At 35.0% G+C, this 18882-nt stretch overlaps 1 long non-coding RNA gene across 1 annotated transcript; it reads left to right on the top strand.

The window, feature by feature from the left end:
- The first annotated feature begins 4897 nt into the window (after nt 1–4897).
- On the top strand, nt 4898–11113 carry LOC145958219 (uncharacterized). The gene is made up of 3 exons (XR_014433866.1): nt 4898–5982; nt 9931–9984; nt 10402–11113. It is a non-coding gene; the product is annotated as an uncharacterized LOC145958219 (long non-coding RNA).
- Nucleotides 11114–18882: the final 7769 nt, after the last annotated feature.

Below are 18882 nucleotides of genomic sequence, written 5' to 3'. Positions count from 1 at the left end.
TAACAAAAAGTTATCAATGAAATCGATAAATACTTTATTTTAATAACATGATTAAAAAAATTTAATATTTGATTTTATCATTTAGTTAATTAAAATTGCATGTCACTGTTACGTGTGGCAATGTGGCATGTAAGACAAGAGTTGGTTTACAACTTAAGTAAAGTGTGGAGGTCAATCTTGCTTGTATTGATATGTTGGCATGACAAAGTTAATAACTGGTCCATAACAACTAACAAGTTCCAATTCCAACAACCGAGTTTAAATATATCATTAAATACTAATTTTCATTTTAGTTAAATATTTGATTGACTATTGATTGATACATTGAATATTTAATTTTATTAATTAAAGTTTTGTGATTAAATTAATAGCTTTTGATTGATATTAGTCGATGCATTGAACATGTTTAGTTTCATTTTTTTTTTAAAATTAAAGACATTAATTATCACTTTCATAATTTACTTCAGACTAACAATTTTTTCTCTCTCACACTACATGTGATGTGATTTCTCTCACCCTTTCTTCTATCTTTCAGTTTTATTGCTTTTTAACAAAAAAAATGTTTATATTTTATCTGATAAAATTATACAATCAATATTTGTTTTAATTAAACATGTATATAAATTTTTATATCTTTTAAAAGTGTTAATTAAAATATCAATACAAATTTCGATCAACTAATATAGATAACTATCAATATTATATAGCTATACATATAAATATATTTTATTTAGGAACATCCATTTAATTAACTAAATATTAGAAGAAATATACAATCATTTAATTAATAATATTATAAAAGGAATTATTTAAATCAAATTATTCTAATTAAAATAATCCATAGCAGTATATCACGATTAAAAACTGGAGCTTATAATAACAAATAACTTTGTGAAAAATATTCAAAATTAGAAATTAATATTTATCAAATTTAATCTAATTAAAATATAAATATTTGTTGGGTATAAAATTAAATCTAAATTTACTTTAATAATATAAAAAATTTAAAATATATCTATGTATTTTTAGATGAAAAGATTTTTTTTAAAAAAAAATAATAAAAGAAGAGAAATTTTATAATACTCAAAAAGAACCTGACCTAATTTTTGAGTAACAAGTTAAGTATCGTTGTCGTGTTCAGTGTTTTCTTTAAAAGCTTTTGACATACACTATTTTTCGTTGTTTATTTTTCTACCTAAATTTAATATGTGTATTTCACATATTAAATATTTATTATATATAATTAAAATTTATAAATAAAAAATTATATATATAAATAAATATTATATTTATATTTAAAATTTATATAAATAGATATTTTTAAACATGTAAATTATATTTTAAATATAATATAAATAATTTATATTGCGGTATAAAATTATATTTAATTATTGATAACTTATTTAAAATATTAAACTTTAATTTATAAATAAATATTATAAATAAAAAAGTTAAATTAGATAAGAAACTAAAATAATTTATAAAAACCCTTCTATTAAAAAATAGTCTTTAAAACTATCATGCAAGATAGTCATTTACATTTAATATATAGAATTTAATTTAATTCATAAATATGGCAAATAAATAATTGAATTATATAGGTCAAAGAATTTTTTAAAATTATTCACGTCAAAATATAGTTCCAAAAAATATTATTGAACAAGATAATTGTTGATATTTATTATATATAAGTGTTTATTTTTTTTACTTTATAATATTTAAACCAATTTCAATTTAAGTATTTCAAATTAATCTGTAGTCTCGATTTTGAGTTTTGCATATACAAATATATTACATTCAGAGGAAAAATTTTGTCGCCAGAGTGGTCATGCTCAAATCAAACATAATGCCTACAGTAAAGGATACTTGTGATTAATTATAAAAAAAAAACAATTCAACAAAGATACTAATCAAATATCAATCTGAAGTAATTTATAAATTATTAATTATAATTAAAAATAATAATTTATTTAAATTAGGTCAAAATAAATCGTATCGTAATATCACTTAATCATTCTATTATTATTAATTAGTAGTAATAATAAACCCGATGTGTAAGATCCAAAGTTTTTCATATTTAATAAAAAAGTGTTTTAATTAATTAATTAGACTTTGAAAATAATTTATGTGTTTATGAAATGAAAGATGAGTGTTTTAGTATATGGTTTAATACAAATTGTTTTATTTGTAAAGGTTTTAATAAAGTGTGAGGGAAGATTTTAATATATGTTTTATATGTGTTATTGGGATTGTCCTAATTACACTACATATATTATTAGAAGTGTAGTCTTTATTATCTTTCTTAACTATAATGTTAGTTTGAAAGATCCCATTGTTCCAAAAATATTAGAGGTTCAAGTCTATATCACTAGAGTGAATTAGGTAGCTGATACTCTGTCACACTCTTCACCTACTGAATAATCTATAGAGTATAAGGTCATGTCATCAATCTCTATCAGTCACTCTTCACCTACAGAATAATCTATAGAGTATAAGGCCATGCCATGAATCTCTTATTACCTACCAGTAATGATGGTGCCCTATTTGTCCTAGCCAACAATCAAGAGAAAACTCCTTCAATCATCCAAATCCTTAGGGACATCTCTAGTTAACAATTATAAAAACTCATTCTTTTAGGATGAGTGACTAATTATGAAAAATTGCATGAAAATAAAAAGTCAATACATTCATTAGAAGCTACTTTCAAAAAGTCTGTAGGTGGATTGTAAAGGTTTTTTGAATCGAAGTTTTTGTTTAATCGGGAGGAAGTTAATGTTTGGTTATGGGTTGTTTTTGAGAAGTGTCACAAGTTACATTTTATTTAAGCTTACACTTATTATATTCATCCCTCGAAATTGAAGAATTGGAAAAGGAAAATATAGGAGCTTTAGGAGCACACCTTAGAGATCTTCATCCTTCATAAGTGTTTGTCGAGATAAGAAGGAGTGAGTCTCCTATCTCAAGAGTGTGGGTTAACTGTTGGATAGTGGGGTTGGTCCAACCTTGTTGTCTGTTTATTTGTGTTCTTGGGAGAATTTATGGTTTTGATTTGTAGGATGAGAATTTTTGTTCTATACATTTTGTATTTGTGTTATATATGATAATTGAGATATATGTGTAGTTAATTTTGTGTACATTACCTTGATCATGAATCTATGGGAGCCTACGGTTCTCGTAGAAATTTTTGATTTATAAAGCAATATGAAGATGGATGTTAATCAATAATATATGAGAAATTTGTGTATTGAGTATATGAGGGTATGAAAAGTGATAAAAAGCTTAAAACCAGTAATTTTCACTAATTGAATCAAAGTTTGTGGACTTGAGTTGCTTGTTTGATCTTCACAAATTTGCTACAAATGTCATAAACTTAGACAACATCAATCGAACATAAGTTGATCATGTTGGGCGTGAAAGCTATAAAGAACATGGGTTGTTCTTTATGACTTATGCGTTGGGCATGGAGTAGTTCACGTTTGGCGTTGAAGCTTTAAGGGCTCCTTGTGGTTAATTTCTTAGATGTGGCTTGAGTCATGTTGGGCATGGGACCTCTAGAGAACAATGTGTGCTCTTTGTGAGCCTAGCATCGAGTGTAGGATGGGTTTCATCGGACATAATGTCAAGGCTAATGGAAGGTGATTTAAGTAGTTGTAAAGTAAACTTGTGATTTAATTATTGTGACACTTCTTAGATATGACGTTTAAGTGGTTGCACTTTACAAAACTTCATACAATGATAGTTCACACTACCCTTCGTTGGTTAGAACTCTTCACCAGTTAGAACCCTCTATGGGTAGTCATTTATGAGATGTTGGACCGTCTTTAAGATCAACAACTATCCTTATAAACCAACATAAGACTTTTCAACATGCTTTGTCCTCACTCACACACTTTATAGGAAGCTTTCTAGAAGGTCACTTATTCCTAAAATGCTCCAAGTCAAGCATGCTTAACTATAAAGTTGTTAAGTGATAAGCTATTGAAAAGTAGATATACTTTTTGATGGTCTAGGTAGTACTATTTAATTCAATTAAGTTATCCTTAACTATACACTACCACACTTGTATAGCCTCTAGATCCCTCTTATTTTGGTGTGTCTAGGATGTTACAAGCTCGCTAGCTTTTTTTTTTGTTCATCCCTAAACCACACCGAATTGGGAGAGAGAACCAAGCTTTGATACCATTCGTAGCACTTATTAGATTTGATGTCTCAATGATTGCACTCAACAACACTTCACACAACTTCTCATTGGTTAAACCTTTCACCGGTTAAAACCCTCAATGGTTAGCCATTTCTGAGATGTTTAACTACCTCTAGGATCAACGATCAACAACTATCCCTACAAATTAACGCAAGACTTTTTAGCATGTTTTGTCCTTACTCACAAATTTTTTTAGAAACTTCCTAGAAGGTTACTATCCCTAAATCGCTTCAAGCCAGGTACGTTTAACTATGAAGATCTTAAGTAATGAGTTACCAAAAAGTATATGCGTCTTGTTGGTATAGGTAGTACTAATTAATTTTATCAAGCTATTCTTAACTATACAATATCCCACTTGTACATCCTCTAGATCCCTCTCATTATAGTGTGCTTGGAATGTTATGATTGCCACAAGAAGGAGATCCTTACAGTAATATTAATGTGGTGAGAATCTTTATTTTATAAATTTTGATTTATGGTTATGTTGATGAGCGAAATAACTATGAAGAATGAGAATAGTTAGACATGATGACATGTATAATTGAATGAGATGAGTATATTGTGAATTCGTATTATATAAGATTTGCATATAGTTTTATGTATGAGGCATCTATCATGAGCATGAGCATTCGTCTTTGAGTCATTAGTATATGTCTTTGGTCCAAGAGTGTACACCCTCGACCATGAGTATATGCCTGTTGGTCAAGAGTATTCACCTTTAGGCCACGAGTATAAGCTTTCGGGCCATGAGTTATGCAATCCTTGGTGCCACATGAATATAATGTTAATTGAGTTGTGTTCATTGCATTGTGAATACAAGATGTGAATGTGTATAGCAACGATGTTATGATGTTGCTATTAATTGAAGTATTATTATTCTGTTTGTAAATTAATACCCCTGATTATGATATATTGTCTATCATAAGACCTATCACAAGGATAATGTGAAGGAAGATGCCAGAGGAATGTGCTTGTGGAGAAGGTAGAAGGCCTAAGCTTCTTTTATGTTATAGGCTAATTATTTAATTCATTTTCTCTTTGTGAATATTTTTCTTGTAAATATTTTCTCTTATTTTGGCCTTATATTTTGGGTCAAATAGTGTAGAAATTTATGTCCTTGTATTTTTATTTTAGGAGTGTAAATAGTTGTTTAAGATGGGTACAACTAAAAAAGGCAATTTGGTCTTGTTGAACTTGAATGGCCTAAAAACATCCTTCCTTGGATCCATGTGGATGTCCATTTTCTTATGCAAGTGTCTTGAACGTCCAAACATAGTGGGAACAAGATTTTCTTAAGCCATTCAAAGAGCCAACATGTCACATGTCCTTGTCTAGTCATACCAAACACACTATGCCACATGACAACCTCCTAATAGCTCTTCTAGACCTAGGATCATGACATGAGTCGTACTTTCCTTTCTTGGCCACATGACGAGCTTTTATTGGTCATTCTAGATCTAAGATAATGACATTTGGAAGGAGCTTGGCCGAATTTGTATTTTGTAACTAGGATTGGTATTCTTGAGTTCAAGTTAACCTAACCTAGGTTACATTTAACTTAGGTTAGCTTAACTTGCATCACAAGCTTCCAAACCCTACATAAACTTGTAGCCTACCTAGTTCGTATACTTTTGAACCATTTGAGAATAAAATTCAGATCTGTTCTCTTCCAAAATTCTTAATTCTCTCTCTTGGAGAAACTTTCCCCTTAAGAACTTTTATCAAGGAATTCCTTCTTGTGGCGTGTTCACCCTCTCTTGCTCATCTTCTCTTTGGAAATGGTGCGCCTCCTCTCTTTCCTCATCCATCATTTCAATTTTTGTTTGAAGCTTTGGAGTCAATGGAAGAAGACATGGAGCACTAAAAGCTAGCCGAAGAGATTCAACAAAATTTTCAAAGCTAGTTTCATCACCTATCACACACACACACATATATATATGACAAGAGATTCACTTGATCCAAGAATAAATCTACCTAGATGTCTCCCACCCAATAACTCTCACATTCTGTATGAAATTTCAATGATCCAACGGTTGAATTAAAAGTTCTTAATGCATAGATCAAGTCTACAAATTTTTTAAAAAATTGAAAATTATTTGATACTCCATTTCATTAATTCAAATTGATGAATAATTATAAAAATAATTTATATGTTGATTTAAATTAATAAAATAAAGTATCAAAATAGTTTTCAATTTTTAAAAAAATTCGTGGACTCGATCTATGTATTAAGAACTTTTAATTTAATGGTTGAATCGTTTAAATTTGATTTAGAATAATTATTGAGTATAAATCTAAGTAAATTTACTCTTGGAGTAAGTAGATCCCTCCTCTTTCTCTATGTACACACACTAATGTGCATGACACTTTTTATAATAGGTAAAAATGAACTTTTTATGTCAGTTTTAGACCTAGCATAAATCCCGTCAACATAAAAAGTATTAATTTTTATGTCGGTTATAAAAATAATTGACATAAAATGTCTTAACTTTCTATGTCGATTATAAAAATAACTTACATAAAAAGTCTTATTTTTTAGATTTAATAAATGCTTCTCTGTTGTGTAACTTGTGTTCTTTCCCTTTTGTCACATCTTTTTGTATTCCATCGTCGCATTGCTATTTTCTTCTTGTTATCGCATCTCTTCATGTTTGGTCATCATGCTTTTTCTCTCTTGTCGCATTTCTTCACTTTTCGCAACTACATTTTTCTCCTCTCGTCATTTTGCCATCACACTCTTTCTTTCTTGTCACGTCTCTTTTATTCTTGTCGGATCAACAACATTAAACAATAACAACACCATACAAAAAATACATGAAAAAGAGAAGAGAATGAGAATGAACTTGGGAGCACAAGAACGAACAAAATATTGTGAGAACGAGAACAAAAAGGAGAAGTGTATGAGAATTAACATAGGGTGTTTCATCAAAAATCGCTTCAATGGTTGTTTGTGTCACTAGAAATTGCCCCAATAGTGTACAAACGCTTGTTGCAAGGATCGCCTCTATCACCTGGACAAAGAAGAAGAAGAAATAGTGGAGCACAAAATAGGTTCGCGCTCTCAATATAAGTAATAAAAAGAAATTTTATGGTGGAGATGATTTACCTATCATAGAATGTTTCTTTCTATGATGGGTGCTGATCATAGAAAGGTTGGATTCAAAGACTAACCAACACATTCTATGATGGGTGTTGACTTACCCATCATAGAAAGAACATTCCATGACGAGTAAGTCAACACCCATCATAAAATGTTTTGACATATTTATAACTATGCCACTGCACCACTTTCTCTGTCATGTGGATAACACCCGACATAGAAAGTGCGTTATGAAATCCTTTTACACTAGTGACACACCCATACACACATGTATATGCATGCTTATTTTTATGGTTGTTATTTGTGGTTGCCCGATTTTATCTCACATCGATGGATAAAATAAGATGTTTCTCATTCTTCTTTTGTTATTGTTGTTGTATTTTCTTGGGTGTTTTGTGGTTGAGGATCATCATGATGATAATATGGATGACAAGTTATGAGTCTTGTCAGATGTCATGTTTGCACTCTAATGAGATGTGACATCGAAGTGCTTGGTTGGAACATGTTAGCTTCCCTTGGGCTGTAATGGGGATATGCAACCACTTAACTTTTAATTAGTAGGTTTCTAGATTTCCTTTCTTGGTTGGAACATGTTAATGTTGAACAAATGTGGACCATCTATCTTTAGAGGCATTTTGCAAACTATTTCCTAGTTATTTTAGAGTTTTATTGAGACTTATTTAAAAGATATATTATTTTGTTATTGATATAGATATGCAAGGTAGATGGTATTATACAATGAATTGACAAAGTGATTAGGCACCTTATTCTTACACATTGTGAGGATAAATTATTTTGTGTGAAATTTCATGTTTGATTCCTATAATATGAGAAAACCATCTAGGCTAACCACAACCATGGTATCACCAACAAGATTAGTCTTTGCCCCAGTAGGCTAAGATATACCTAGGGATGACAAGTTAACCTGTACTTGCGAGTAATGTTCAAACTCACCCTGACTTTGATGGAGAATACTAGATTTGACAGGCCACATGTATAAGTACGGGCAATACTCTATTTATTGAATCAAGTACGCGAATGAGGATGGATATATATTTACCCATCTTGTACCTGTTTTGAATTTTTAGAAACTTATTTTTTTTTTCGAATTTACTTAAGATTTATGTAATTTTTACTCTATTTTAAATTTATGTCAAATGAAATTTAATTAATGTAATTGCTACTCTATGCTAGAATTATATATATATATATATATATATATATATATTTTATTTTTTTTCAAAAAAATATTTAATTAATTTTTTAGTAGGTATGAGACAGATACATGTATACTTGATACTCAACGAGGACGAAAATGAAACACAAATTTCATACTCGTCGAGTGTAGAAACAAGGATGGGTATTGGGTACAAGATGGGGAAGGAGACAAAGATAATGAAACTCGTACCTACACTACCTTGTTGACATCCCTATACCTATGACAAGATTAATATTTATTTTTATCTCTCTAAAATTTAGAATTATTATTTTTGTTTATGTAAATTGAACAAATATTTTTTTGATCCTTGTAATATATATATATATATATATATATATATGTATATATAAGTATAGATTATTAAGCTAAATATTATTTGTTTACCTTAGAATAAATGCTAGAACAAAAATAATAATAGATAGTGTTGGGTCTCATATAAGATAGTCACTTGATTGATCATATCACATAATAGTAGAAAAAAAAATAATTTCACATTTTATAGCGATGGAAAACAAAAACAAGGATCATAATCAAACTTACATATTTTATAAGATATAGAAAATATATAAACAATATTTTTGTAATATTACCCATAGCGTAAATCATAGGGACCATGATTCCAAATTTGTTTTGCAAAAACACAAGTCAACTTAGTTATTCACACCTCATGTAGGACATCTAATTTGCATGGTCATCATTAACTTTAGTGCATTCCTCCTTGTATTGAGGAGCACATTTTTATGGAATTAATATAATGCTACCTTAAAAGAATATATTTGATAGATTATTCATATAGACAAATATTGATGCAAATATATATATATATATATATATATATATATTTTTTTTTGAAATCTTAATATATAAAAAGTAATGTAGCTTAGAGTAATAATTGTTGCATTATTACACTATTTAAGCAATTAAGAATATTAAATTTGAAAAAATGATTTTAAATATAAATATAAATTAATGGAAAAAATGAAGATAACCTAGTCATTAATTAGTTAATTGAGTTTAAAAAAAAAACTAAAGGTTTAAATATTTTTTTTTATTTTTATTATTTTCTATCTTTCTAAAATTTGTAAATGTTATTTTTGGTCCTTGTAAAATAAATAAATTTTAGCTTTAGTCAATTTAAAATATTTCTCTTTGATTTTTATTGTAATACCCCGAGTTTTTCCATTAAATAATATTTATGTATTTATTATTTACTTTTATAATTATTAGGTTGATTATATTAAATTTTTTATATGTGTGATTTTATAATTAATTATTTTATTTTATTATTTGAGGAATGGATGTGTAATCGGAGTTAAGTGTTTTAACTGTTGGGTTGAGTGAGTAATTAAATTAGTTTCACTTGTACACTTATCTAATTTTCTTTTCTCGTGTGGTTTGAAAAATAATTAGAGCTCAAGGGAGATCATTCCAGAGATCCACATCCTTCATCTAGCGTCCACCAAGGTAAGAGGGAGTAAGTAGTCTCCCTTTGGATGTGGAGTATATGTTGGGTTGTAAGATTGACCATCAATCTCTTTTCTATTGCATGTGTTATATAAAAGGGAAAATTCCCAATTTAAGTATATCTTGTGTTTCTATCTTTTCCATGATTCTTGAATGTTCTATTTGATAATGTTAACATATATGTGTTTAATTTGGAGTTTTAGACTAATCTTGTGAATCTTGGCTTGCTCATGAGTTCTTATAAGAACCCTTGAGGAATGCATTGAGTGCTTATATGAGGAGATGGTATGAGTATATGATAATATGTGTAATTTGTGCCTCTTTGAAATGTTATATGACCTTTAGAATTCTTTTACCAATTGTAACAGAAATTTGGTGAATGATGCTTGTGTTTTGAGAGATTTGTGTTTTATGTAGGTTGTGTGTTTTTTGATATGATGTCAAGTGCCACTTTGGGCTCGTCGGGCGTCATTTATGTTGAGAGCAAGGTTTGCTCTTGAGGTTGTTCACTCGGGCATAGGATGATCCACATTGGTCTCTAAAGCTATTGGGGACTCCCTGTGATGCTTTCATTAGGTGTGAACTTGGTCATGCTAGGCGCGGCTCAGCTCAAGAGCAATGTTGCTCTCTAGAGGTTCTTTGCCAGGCACACGACGTGTGTAGCCGAGCGCTATTATGCAACTTGTATTTTCTCTGTGTTGTGTTCAGTGGATGTTAATGATTAGAATCTTTGTGCCACATATTACTAATGTGTATTTGTAGACCCCTAAAATTGTCCGGGTCGGAAATAAAGCTTGAAGACTCTCGAAGACTGAAGGATAATCAGCCAGAAGGACTCCTGGAAAGCCCTAGGAGGGTTCTCTGTAGGTCTAGAGGTCTTAGAATAGCTAAAAATAAGGAAGTGGAGGGAAAAAGCCCAATACGGCCGTACTGAACTCAATACGGCCGTATTGAAGCTTCAATACGGCCATATTGAAGTCAGTACGACCGTATTGACACTTCAATACGACCGCTGCGAACTCAATACGGGCGTATTGAAATTTCTGACTTTCAATACGACCGTATTGAACCCCAATACGACCGTATTGAAGTTCAAAAATTTCAATACGGCCGTATTGGCCCTGTAGGCCGTATTGCGCCTATTCCCTATAAATATGACGTCAATTGGACGTCATTCCACACTTTTTCACTCAGTTTTGACTCCCTCCTTGAGGATTCTGGGGTTTTTGAGCAGTGTTCTGCCCTAGAAATCTCTCTGGGAGTCGATCCGACGAAGTTCCGGAATTCCGAGCACTTAGCTTGGAGATTCGAACCTAGTCGAAGGGAAATCCTCCGGATTTCCATAGTCAAAAGTTTTTAGGAAGGAGCGAGCGAGCTTGTAGAGCGAGGGAACGCCAAAAAGCTTCCCAGTCTTATTCAATATATATAAAAGCACGCTTCAAGAGGTTTCTTCTTAAATCCTTCCTTTTACTGCTTTCTGTGTGCATATTTAAACTGTCATCATATAGATAGTCAATTCATAATTGTTTAGAATAAATAGGGGTAATTTAGTAATTTTATACTGTTCTGTTAAAAATAATCTGTCATAGGGAACCCGAAAGGGGCGCTGTGGGGTGCTAACACCTTCCCCACGCGTAACCGACTCCCTTACCCAACTCTGGTTGTAATGGCCAAAGTTGATTTATAAAATCAATTGCCTTATCCCTTTTTCCAATGTTTTGAGTAAAACATTGGTGGCGACTCCACGAACCCTCCTTTTGCGAAAACCACTAATCCATGGAGGGTCCCGCTTGGGATTAATATGGATTAGTGAGACTTTTAATAAAATTGCTCGTTTGACGAGGTCTCAGTTTGAGAATAAGTCATTCTAGCAATCCACATTTTTAAATAAATAAACGAGATCAACCATCCTTCGCGAATGCCGAAAGCCCGTTTCGGGCCGGTGGCGACAGATGGCGACTCCACTGGGGAAGCCTCGAGAGTCAGTCCCATTTAGTGACAGATTATTTTTAACAAATAATAGTTAAAATTACCTCATTACCCCTTGCTTGTATGATAACATGATTTATTATATGGCTTTAAATAACTGTTGTATGTTTAAATTCCGCAATTGTTTGAAATACAAACTGTACACAAACCTTTGCACACAACAGTTCCCTCTATACCCGGGGGCATGAGTGATTAACCATAGGGAGTGGATGTTAGTACGGCCGGTTGTCGAATGGGTCTATAGGTGCCCGTAGACCGTTGTCGGAAAACATCACTCAAGGTGATAACCATGAACTTGAGTCCGACGGTGCGTTGGAACTTTCCATCGACCTACGACGAGAGGAATTGGGTCCCTATAATGGGGGCACCTTGGGGGCCTTTGACCAAGTGAGAACAGTTAGATCCTCCTTGAATATGCACTTTTCTGCAGGAGACCCCTACCTCGTGATTCGCTCGTGACTGTTCGTGGATGAGTGAATTGTGTGTGCATTTTTATGTGACATTGTATGAGCATACATTTGCACCTTTTAAACATACAACATTCTTTTTTAAATAAAAAGAATAAATAGAAATAAAGATCTTCTAGTACATGGTGTTAACATCTACCTTCATTGCATTCATATAGGTAGTTTCCCTTTTCACCCAAAAAAAATACAAAAAAAAAGAGATACAAAATATTCAAAAGAAAAATATGTATTTACCCAAACCAAGCAATATCATGCATCATCTTAGGAAAATCCTAAAAACATGATAATGCTTAGTTCAATAAACACAATGCATGCATATTCAACATCATCATCTCATGCATATAGATCATGGAGGGATCTAGGAATCATTCATTTCATACATCCCTCCTAGTAATTCAGTAATAAACATAAATAAAAAGAAAGGATTAAATCGATGCGTATGTTCAAAAATGGATCGCACGCCGTTCGTCATCAAGTGTAAGCCAACAACCGCGCCAAGCAAGCGCACATCAACTCCGTTGTTGGTAATCAAGACGAATAAAGGGGAAGGTTCGACACCATTAAGGATCACCGCTCCAAGACCTTTCCCCTACGAATCAAATAAGGCTGTGCCGTGGATATACGACATCCACTCTTCTGCCGACAGCGATATCTCCAACATCGCTGGACTTGGGGGCATGACTAGGAGTGGCAGGATCTACACTCCTGAAGATCTTCATGATAAAGCCCCCAAGAATAAAGAAAAAGAAGAAAAGAAAACCGAAAAAAAAAAAAAAAAAAAAAAATCCGAGGAGGAGACAGACGAGCTGTTAAAGTTTATCCGACAGAGTGAGTACTCCATCGTGGATCAACTTCATAGGACGCCAGCAAAGATTACGCTGTTGTCGTTGATCCTAAGTTCCGAACCGCATCGGCAAGCTCTGTCGAAATTCTTGAACGAGGCATACGTGTCGCACACTATCTCCCAAGACGAGTTTGAGGGGATTGTTAGTCACATCAAGGCTAATGATCACCTCACCTTCATCGATGAAGAAATCCTCGCCGAGGGATCAAACCACAACAAGCCCTTGCACATCTCTATAAAGTGCAAGGAGTATCACATCACTAAAGTCTTGGTAGATAATGGATCTTCCTTGAACGTAATGCCAAAAAGAGCGCTCGAGCAAGTGGCAATCAAGGGAATCCAAATGTGCCCGAGCAACATGATCGTTCGAGCCTTCGATGGATCTAAAAGAGAAGTGGTGGGAGAGATCAATCTTCCAATCCAAATTGGACCCACTATCTTCAACGTCGAATTTCAAGTGATGGATATCACTCCCGCATACAGCTGTCTCCTCAGCCGACCTTGGATTCATGATGCGAAAGCTATTCCTTCTACGCTCCACCAGAAAGTCAAGTTCATAGTGGGTGACAAACTGGTGACTGTACAAGCTGAAGATGACATACTCATCAGCAAGCCATCCAACATACCTTATGTGGATGCAGCAGAGGAAGCTTTGGAAACCGCCTTCCAAGCATTGGAAATTGCCAATGTTGAAACGTTTCCCCGAGAAATGAAGAAGGTAGCTCATATGCTCACAAAGAACGGATACTTGCCAGGACAAGGATTAGGCAAGGACTCCCAAGGAATCCCGGAGCTACCCATTATCAAGGATAAACCCGGGGAAACAAGGGTTAGGATACAACCCTTATAAAAATCAAAGGACGAAGAGAAACCAAGATCCTTCTCGATGTTCTTTAAGCCAGATCTTTAGGAAGGCCGGTTCACAAGCGTCAAGGCCGGTCGTCGTCGTCAAAATGTTTTTCTCCTTCTAATAGGGATGTGTAAATTCAGTGACTATTAGAGATCACTCCTCGGGGACAGCCCGACCCCCGAGCCTCGATAGGGCACATGTTTCCATTATGATTATAATAAAATCATTCTTTATTAATTCTTTATTGCTTCTTTTCTTGCTTGCAATAAAATTCTAGACCGCATTATTTAACCCTGTTTGAATGAACATAAGTGAGGTTAAAATCGTCTTAATAATCAATAAACCCACATCATTTTTATGTGGAAGTGTGTGTGTCAACTTGGAACACCTTTTCTTGGCATCAATAAGTACCATCATGGATAAAGAAATCCTAAAGATAATAAGCTCGGCAGGAAACCCAAAAAGGGGACTGCGCAAAAATAAGAGCAAAAGACCCGATAGGAATCCCACAAAAGGGTGACCTAGGCAAAAGTTAGGGTTACAAAATGAAGACAAAAACCCGCTAGGAATCCCACGAAGGGGTGACCTAGGCAAAAATTGGGGTTACAAAATAATGAACAAAAACAAAAGTCCGCTAAAATACCACGGAAGGGTGTTTTTAGGCAAAAATAAGGACGATCAAAAAAACAGAATAAATCCATGATGGTACCATCAATTGAATTCAACAAAGGGGCTCAAGAAAAGCTATCCAAGTTGTCAAAGCACAATCATTAATAACAAAGATGTGCTTAACCTCATAAGTGTTTAAACAAACAAACCTAAACACAATAAGCCTACCTTGGCCATCCATGCTTACAAAAACAATTTTTCAAAAATAAAATAATCCCCTCTAAAACACAAACTTTTGAAAAATACCCTTTCCTTCTTTTCTCTCTTGTCCCAACGATTTTTGAATAATCTAGTGGAAACATGGAGATATAGTGGTCAATAGGAGGGTTGACACATCTTCTAAAGAAAGGGAAGGATCATTTGGTTGATGACACCAAATCTCAAATATAATACGCATCATTCCTCGGTAACAGAAATCGGCAGAGCACAGTCCGTCTGGAGGAATGGCAAAATCCAAACACGAAAACGCATCGGTTAATTCTTTTGAAAAAAGAATCAAATAGAATTAGGTGCATCATACTGCATACATGCATACAGATGATAGGTGTACTGGAAGATCACTTATTCTCTGTTTATTGAAAAAACAAAAAAATAAATAATATAAATTTCAGAAAAAACAATGCGCCTGTACCATGTTCAGTACACCCGTACTAAAATCAGGGTTATGAACAAAATTTTCAACTCAACATGGGCGTACTGAAATGGATACGGCCGTATTGGCCATAAAGAAATTTTCAAAGACCTCGTCATTAGGCAATTGCATAAAATAGAAAATAGGAAAAATTGATTGTGTATGACAGCAGTCAACAAAAAGCCGAAAACGGAAAAGAGGCATGGGTACAAAAAATCCAACAAGAAAATTGTACAGAATAACTGAGCCTGGAGAGGCTCGCCGAAAGAATACTCTTTCAGAATAATTGAGCCTGGAGAGGCTTGTCGAAACAATACTCATACAGAATAACTGAGCCTGGAGAGGCTTGCCGAAAGAATACTCTCAGAATAACTGAGCCTGGAGAGGCTCGCCGAAATAATACTCTCTCAGAATAATTGAGCCTGGAGAGGCTCGCCGAAATAATACTCTCTCAGAATAACTGAGACATTTCTATACAGAAAAAGCCAAAACCAACAAAAAAGGCAAAAATACAGAAATCAACAAAAATACAGAAAAAGCCGAACTCAACAAAAAAGGCAAAAACACAGAAAAAGCCAAAATCGAAAAAAGGGCAAAATACAGAAAATCCAACAAATCATACAGAATAATTGAGCCTGGAGAGGCTCGCCGAAATAATACTCTCTCAGAATAACTGAGCCTGGAGAGGCTTGCCTAAATAATACTCCCGCAGAATAATTGAGCCTGGAGAGGCTTGCCGAAATAATACTCCTTCAGAATAATTGAGCCTGGAGAGGCTCGCCGAAATAATACTCTTTCATCATAACTAAAGCCTGGAGAGGCTTGCAGAAATAATACTCTCAGAATATTTGAGCCTGGAGAGGCTTGCAGAAATAATACTCTCAGAATATTTGAGCCTGGAGAGGCTTGCTGAAATAATACTCTTTCAGAATAAATGAGCCTGGAGAGGCTCGCAGAAATAATACTCCCCAGAGAAACCTCAACTCACGCTCTTGGACTCAAAATCCCCAGCAAGAGCTATCAAAGCAAGATCGACGACATTCCCAATGGAAGTACGATCACCCAAGCAGAATATCCAAGTCAAAGGACTTAAACTTCCTCAGCGAAGATAGCTCTCCAACTCAAGTGTCGAGTGAGGCTAAGCCTGTAGAGGCTTCCTAAATAATACTCTGGGATACATAAGATCCCCAAATCCCCAGTCGCCTACTCAAGAGGCATCCCTGCAAAAAAAAAATAATAATAATAAAAAAATCAATAACCATTCCCCAAGTGGAATCTGGCTCTCAGCCAATCATTGAACGTCAAGCTGATACGCCTAACAGAAGAGGCTAATCAAAATCAACGACAAAATCCCCCAGTGGATAACAGCCTACACAGAGGCAGCAAAATCAAAAAACCAAAAGAGACACCCGAACAAGGATAACCGGGATACTCCACCAACGTCGAAAGGACGTCAGCCAATCATAAGGCACCGCTCACATCAGAAAGAGCATCTTTGTGTCTACACCCCAAAGGAATCAGAAATTCCCCAGTGGGCACCAACTACGCAATGGAAAGTTGGGACACAAAAAAACCTATGAGTAACTGCACATCCCCTAGACGGATCCCTGCGTTATCCAGCCCTCAGTGGCACAAAAATCGAAAAACAACCGTCAAAACAGCATCGTGGACTGTGGAGACAAAATCATCACAAATCCCTGGAAAGGAGATATTCACGCTACCCCGTCGTCACAAACACGGAGGTATGCAGCTTCCGGCTCGGGCAATGAGCGAAGCTATCTCTGGAAAAGGGGTACTCACCGCTTACCGTTGTCACAAGGGTACTTAACTTCCAGCTCGAACAAAGAGTGAAGTTAAGCCTGGAGAGACGGTACTTACAGCTTCCAGCTTGGGCAACAAGCAAAGCAAGGCCTGGAGAGGCAAAACTCACACTGCTCACCGTCGTCACAAAGGTGCTTAGCTTCCGGCTCGAACAAAGAGTGAAGTTAAGCCTGGAGAGACGGTACTCACAGCTTCCAGCTTGGGCAACAAGCAAAGCAAGGCCTGGAGAGGCAAAACTCACACTGCTCACCGTCGTCGCAAAGGTGCTTGGTTTCCGGCTCGAACAAAGAGTGAAGCTAAGCCTGGAGAGGCGGTACTCAACCATCAGCGTCATCAGAGGCGCGTTGATGTCCAACTTCCGGCTCGGGCGTCGAGTGAAGTTGGCCTTGGAGAAGGTAAACTCAGCTACCGAGGATGTCAGAAGCGCCGAGGTATGCACCCACCTGGAGAGGCTACTCAACATTTTCCCACCGGAAGACGCTACAAGTCAGAAGGTCGGCACAATACCCGGACAATTGGGTCAACTCCTTTACTTGTCAGCCGATACACCAAGAGGCCGTCCGACTAAGTAAAGGGGGGGCAGCTGTAGACCCCTAAAATTGTCCGGGTCGGAAATAAAGCTTGAAGACTCTCGAAGACTGAAGGATAATCAGCCAGAAGGACTCCTGGAAAGCCCTAGGAGGGTTCTCTGTAGGTCTAGAGGTCTTAGAATAGCTAAAAATAAGGAAGTGGAGGGAAAAAGCCCAATACGGCCGTACTGAACTCAATACGGCCGTATTGAAGCTTCAATACGGCCATATTGAAGTCAGTACGACCGTATTGACACTTCAATACGACCGCTGCGAACTCAATACGGGCGTATTGAAATTTCTGACTTTCAATACGACCGTATTGAACCCCAATACGACCGTATTGAAGTTCAAAAATTTCAATACGGCCGTATTGGCCCTGTAGGCCGTATTGCGCCTATTCCCTATAAATATGACGTCAATTGGACGTCATTCCACACTTTTTCACTCAGTTTTGACTCCCTCCTTGAGGATTCTGGGGTTTTTGAGCAGTGTTCTGCCCTAGAAATCTCTCTGGGAGTCGATCCGACGAAGTTCCGGAATTCCGAGCACTTAGCTTGGAGATTCGAACCTAGTCGAAGGGAAATCCTCCGGATTTCCATAGTCAAAAGTTTTTAGGAAGGAGCGAGCGAGCTTGTAGAGCGAGGGAACGCCAAAAAGCTTCCCAGTCTTATTCAATATATATAAAAGCACGCTTCAAGAGGTTTCTTCTTAAATCCTTCCTTTTACTGCTTTCTGTGTGCATATTTAAACTGTCATCATATAGATAGTCAATTCATAATTGTTTAGAATAAATAGGGGTAATTTAGTAATTTTATACTGTTCTGTTAAAAATAATCTGTCATAGGGAACCCGAAAGGGGCGCTGTGGGGTGCTAACACCTTCCCCACGCGTAACCGACTCCCTTACCCAACTCTGGTTGTAATGGCCAAAGTTGATTTATAAAATCAATTGCCTTATCCCTTTTTCCAATGTTTTGAGTAAAACATTGGTGGCGACTCCACGAACCCTCCTTTTGCGAAAACCACTAATCCATGGAGGGTCCCGCTTGGGATTAA

Source organism: Cajanus cajan, chromosome 5, assembly GCF_000230855.2.
Source record: "Cajanus cajan strain Asha chromosome 5, NIPB_CcT2T_4, whole genome shotgun sequence".
Classification (NCBI taxonomy): domain Eukaryota; kingdom Viridiplantae; phylum Streptophyta; class Magnoliopsida; order Fabales; family Fabaceae; genus Cajanus; species Cajanus cajan.
This window is presented reverse-complemented; position numbering and strand designations above follow the sequence as displayed.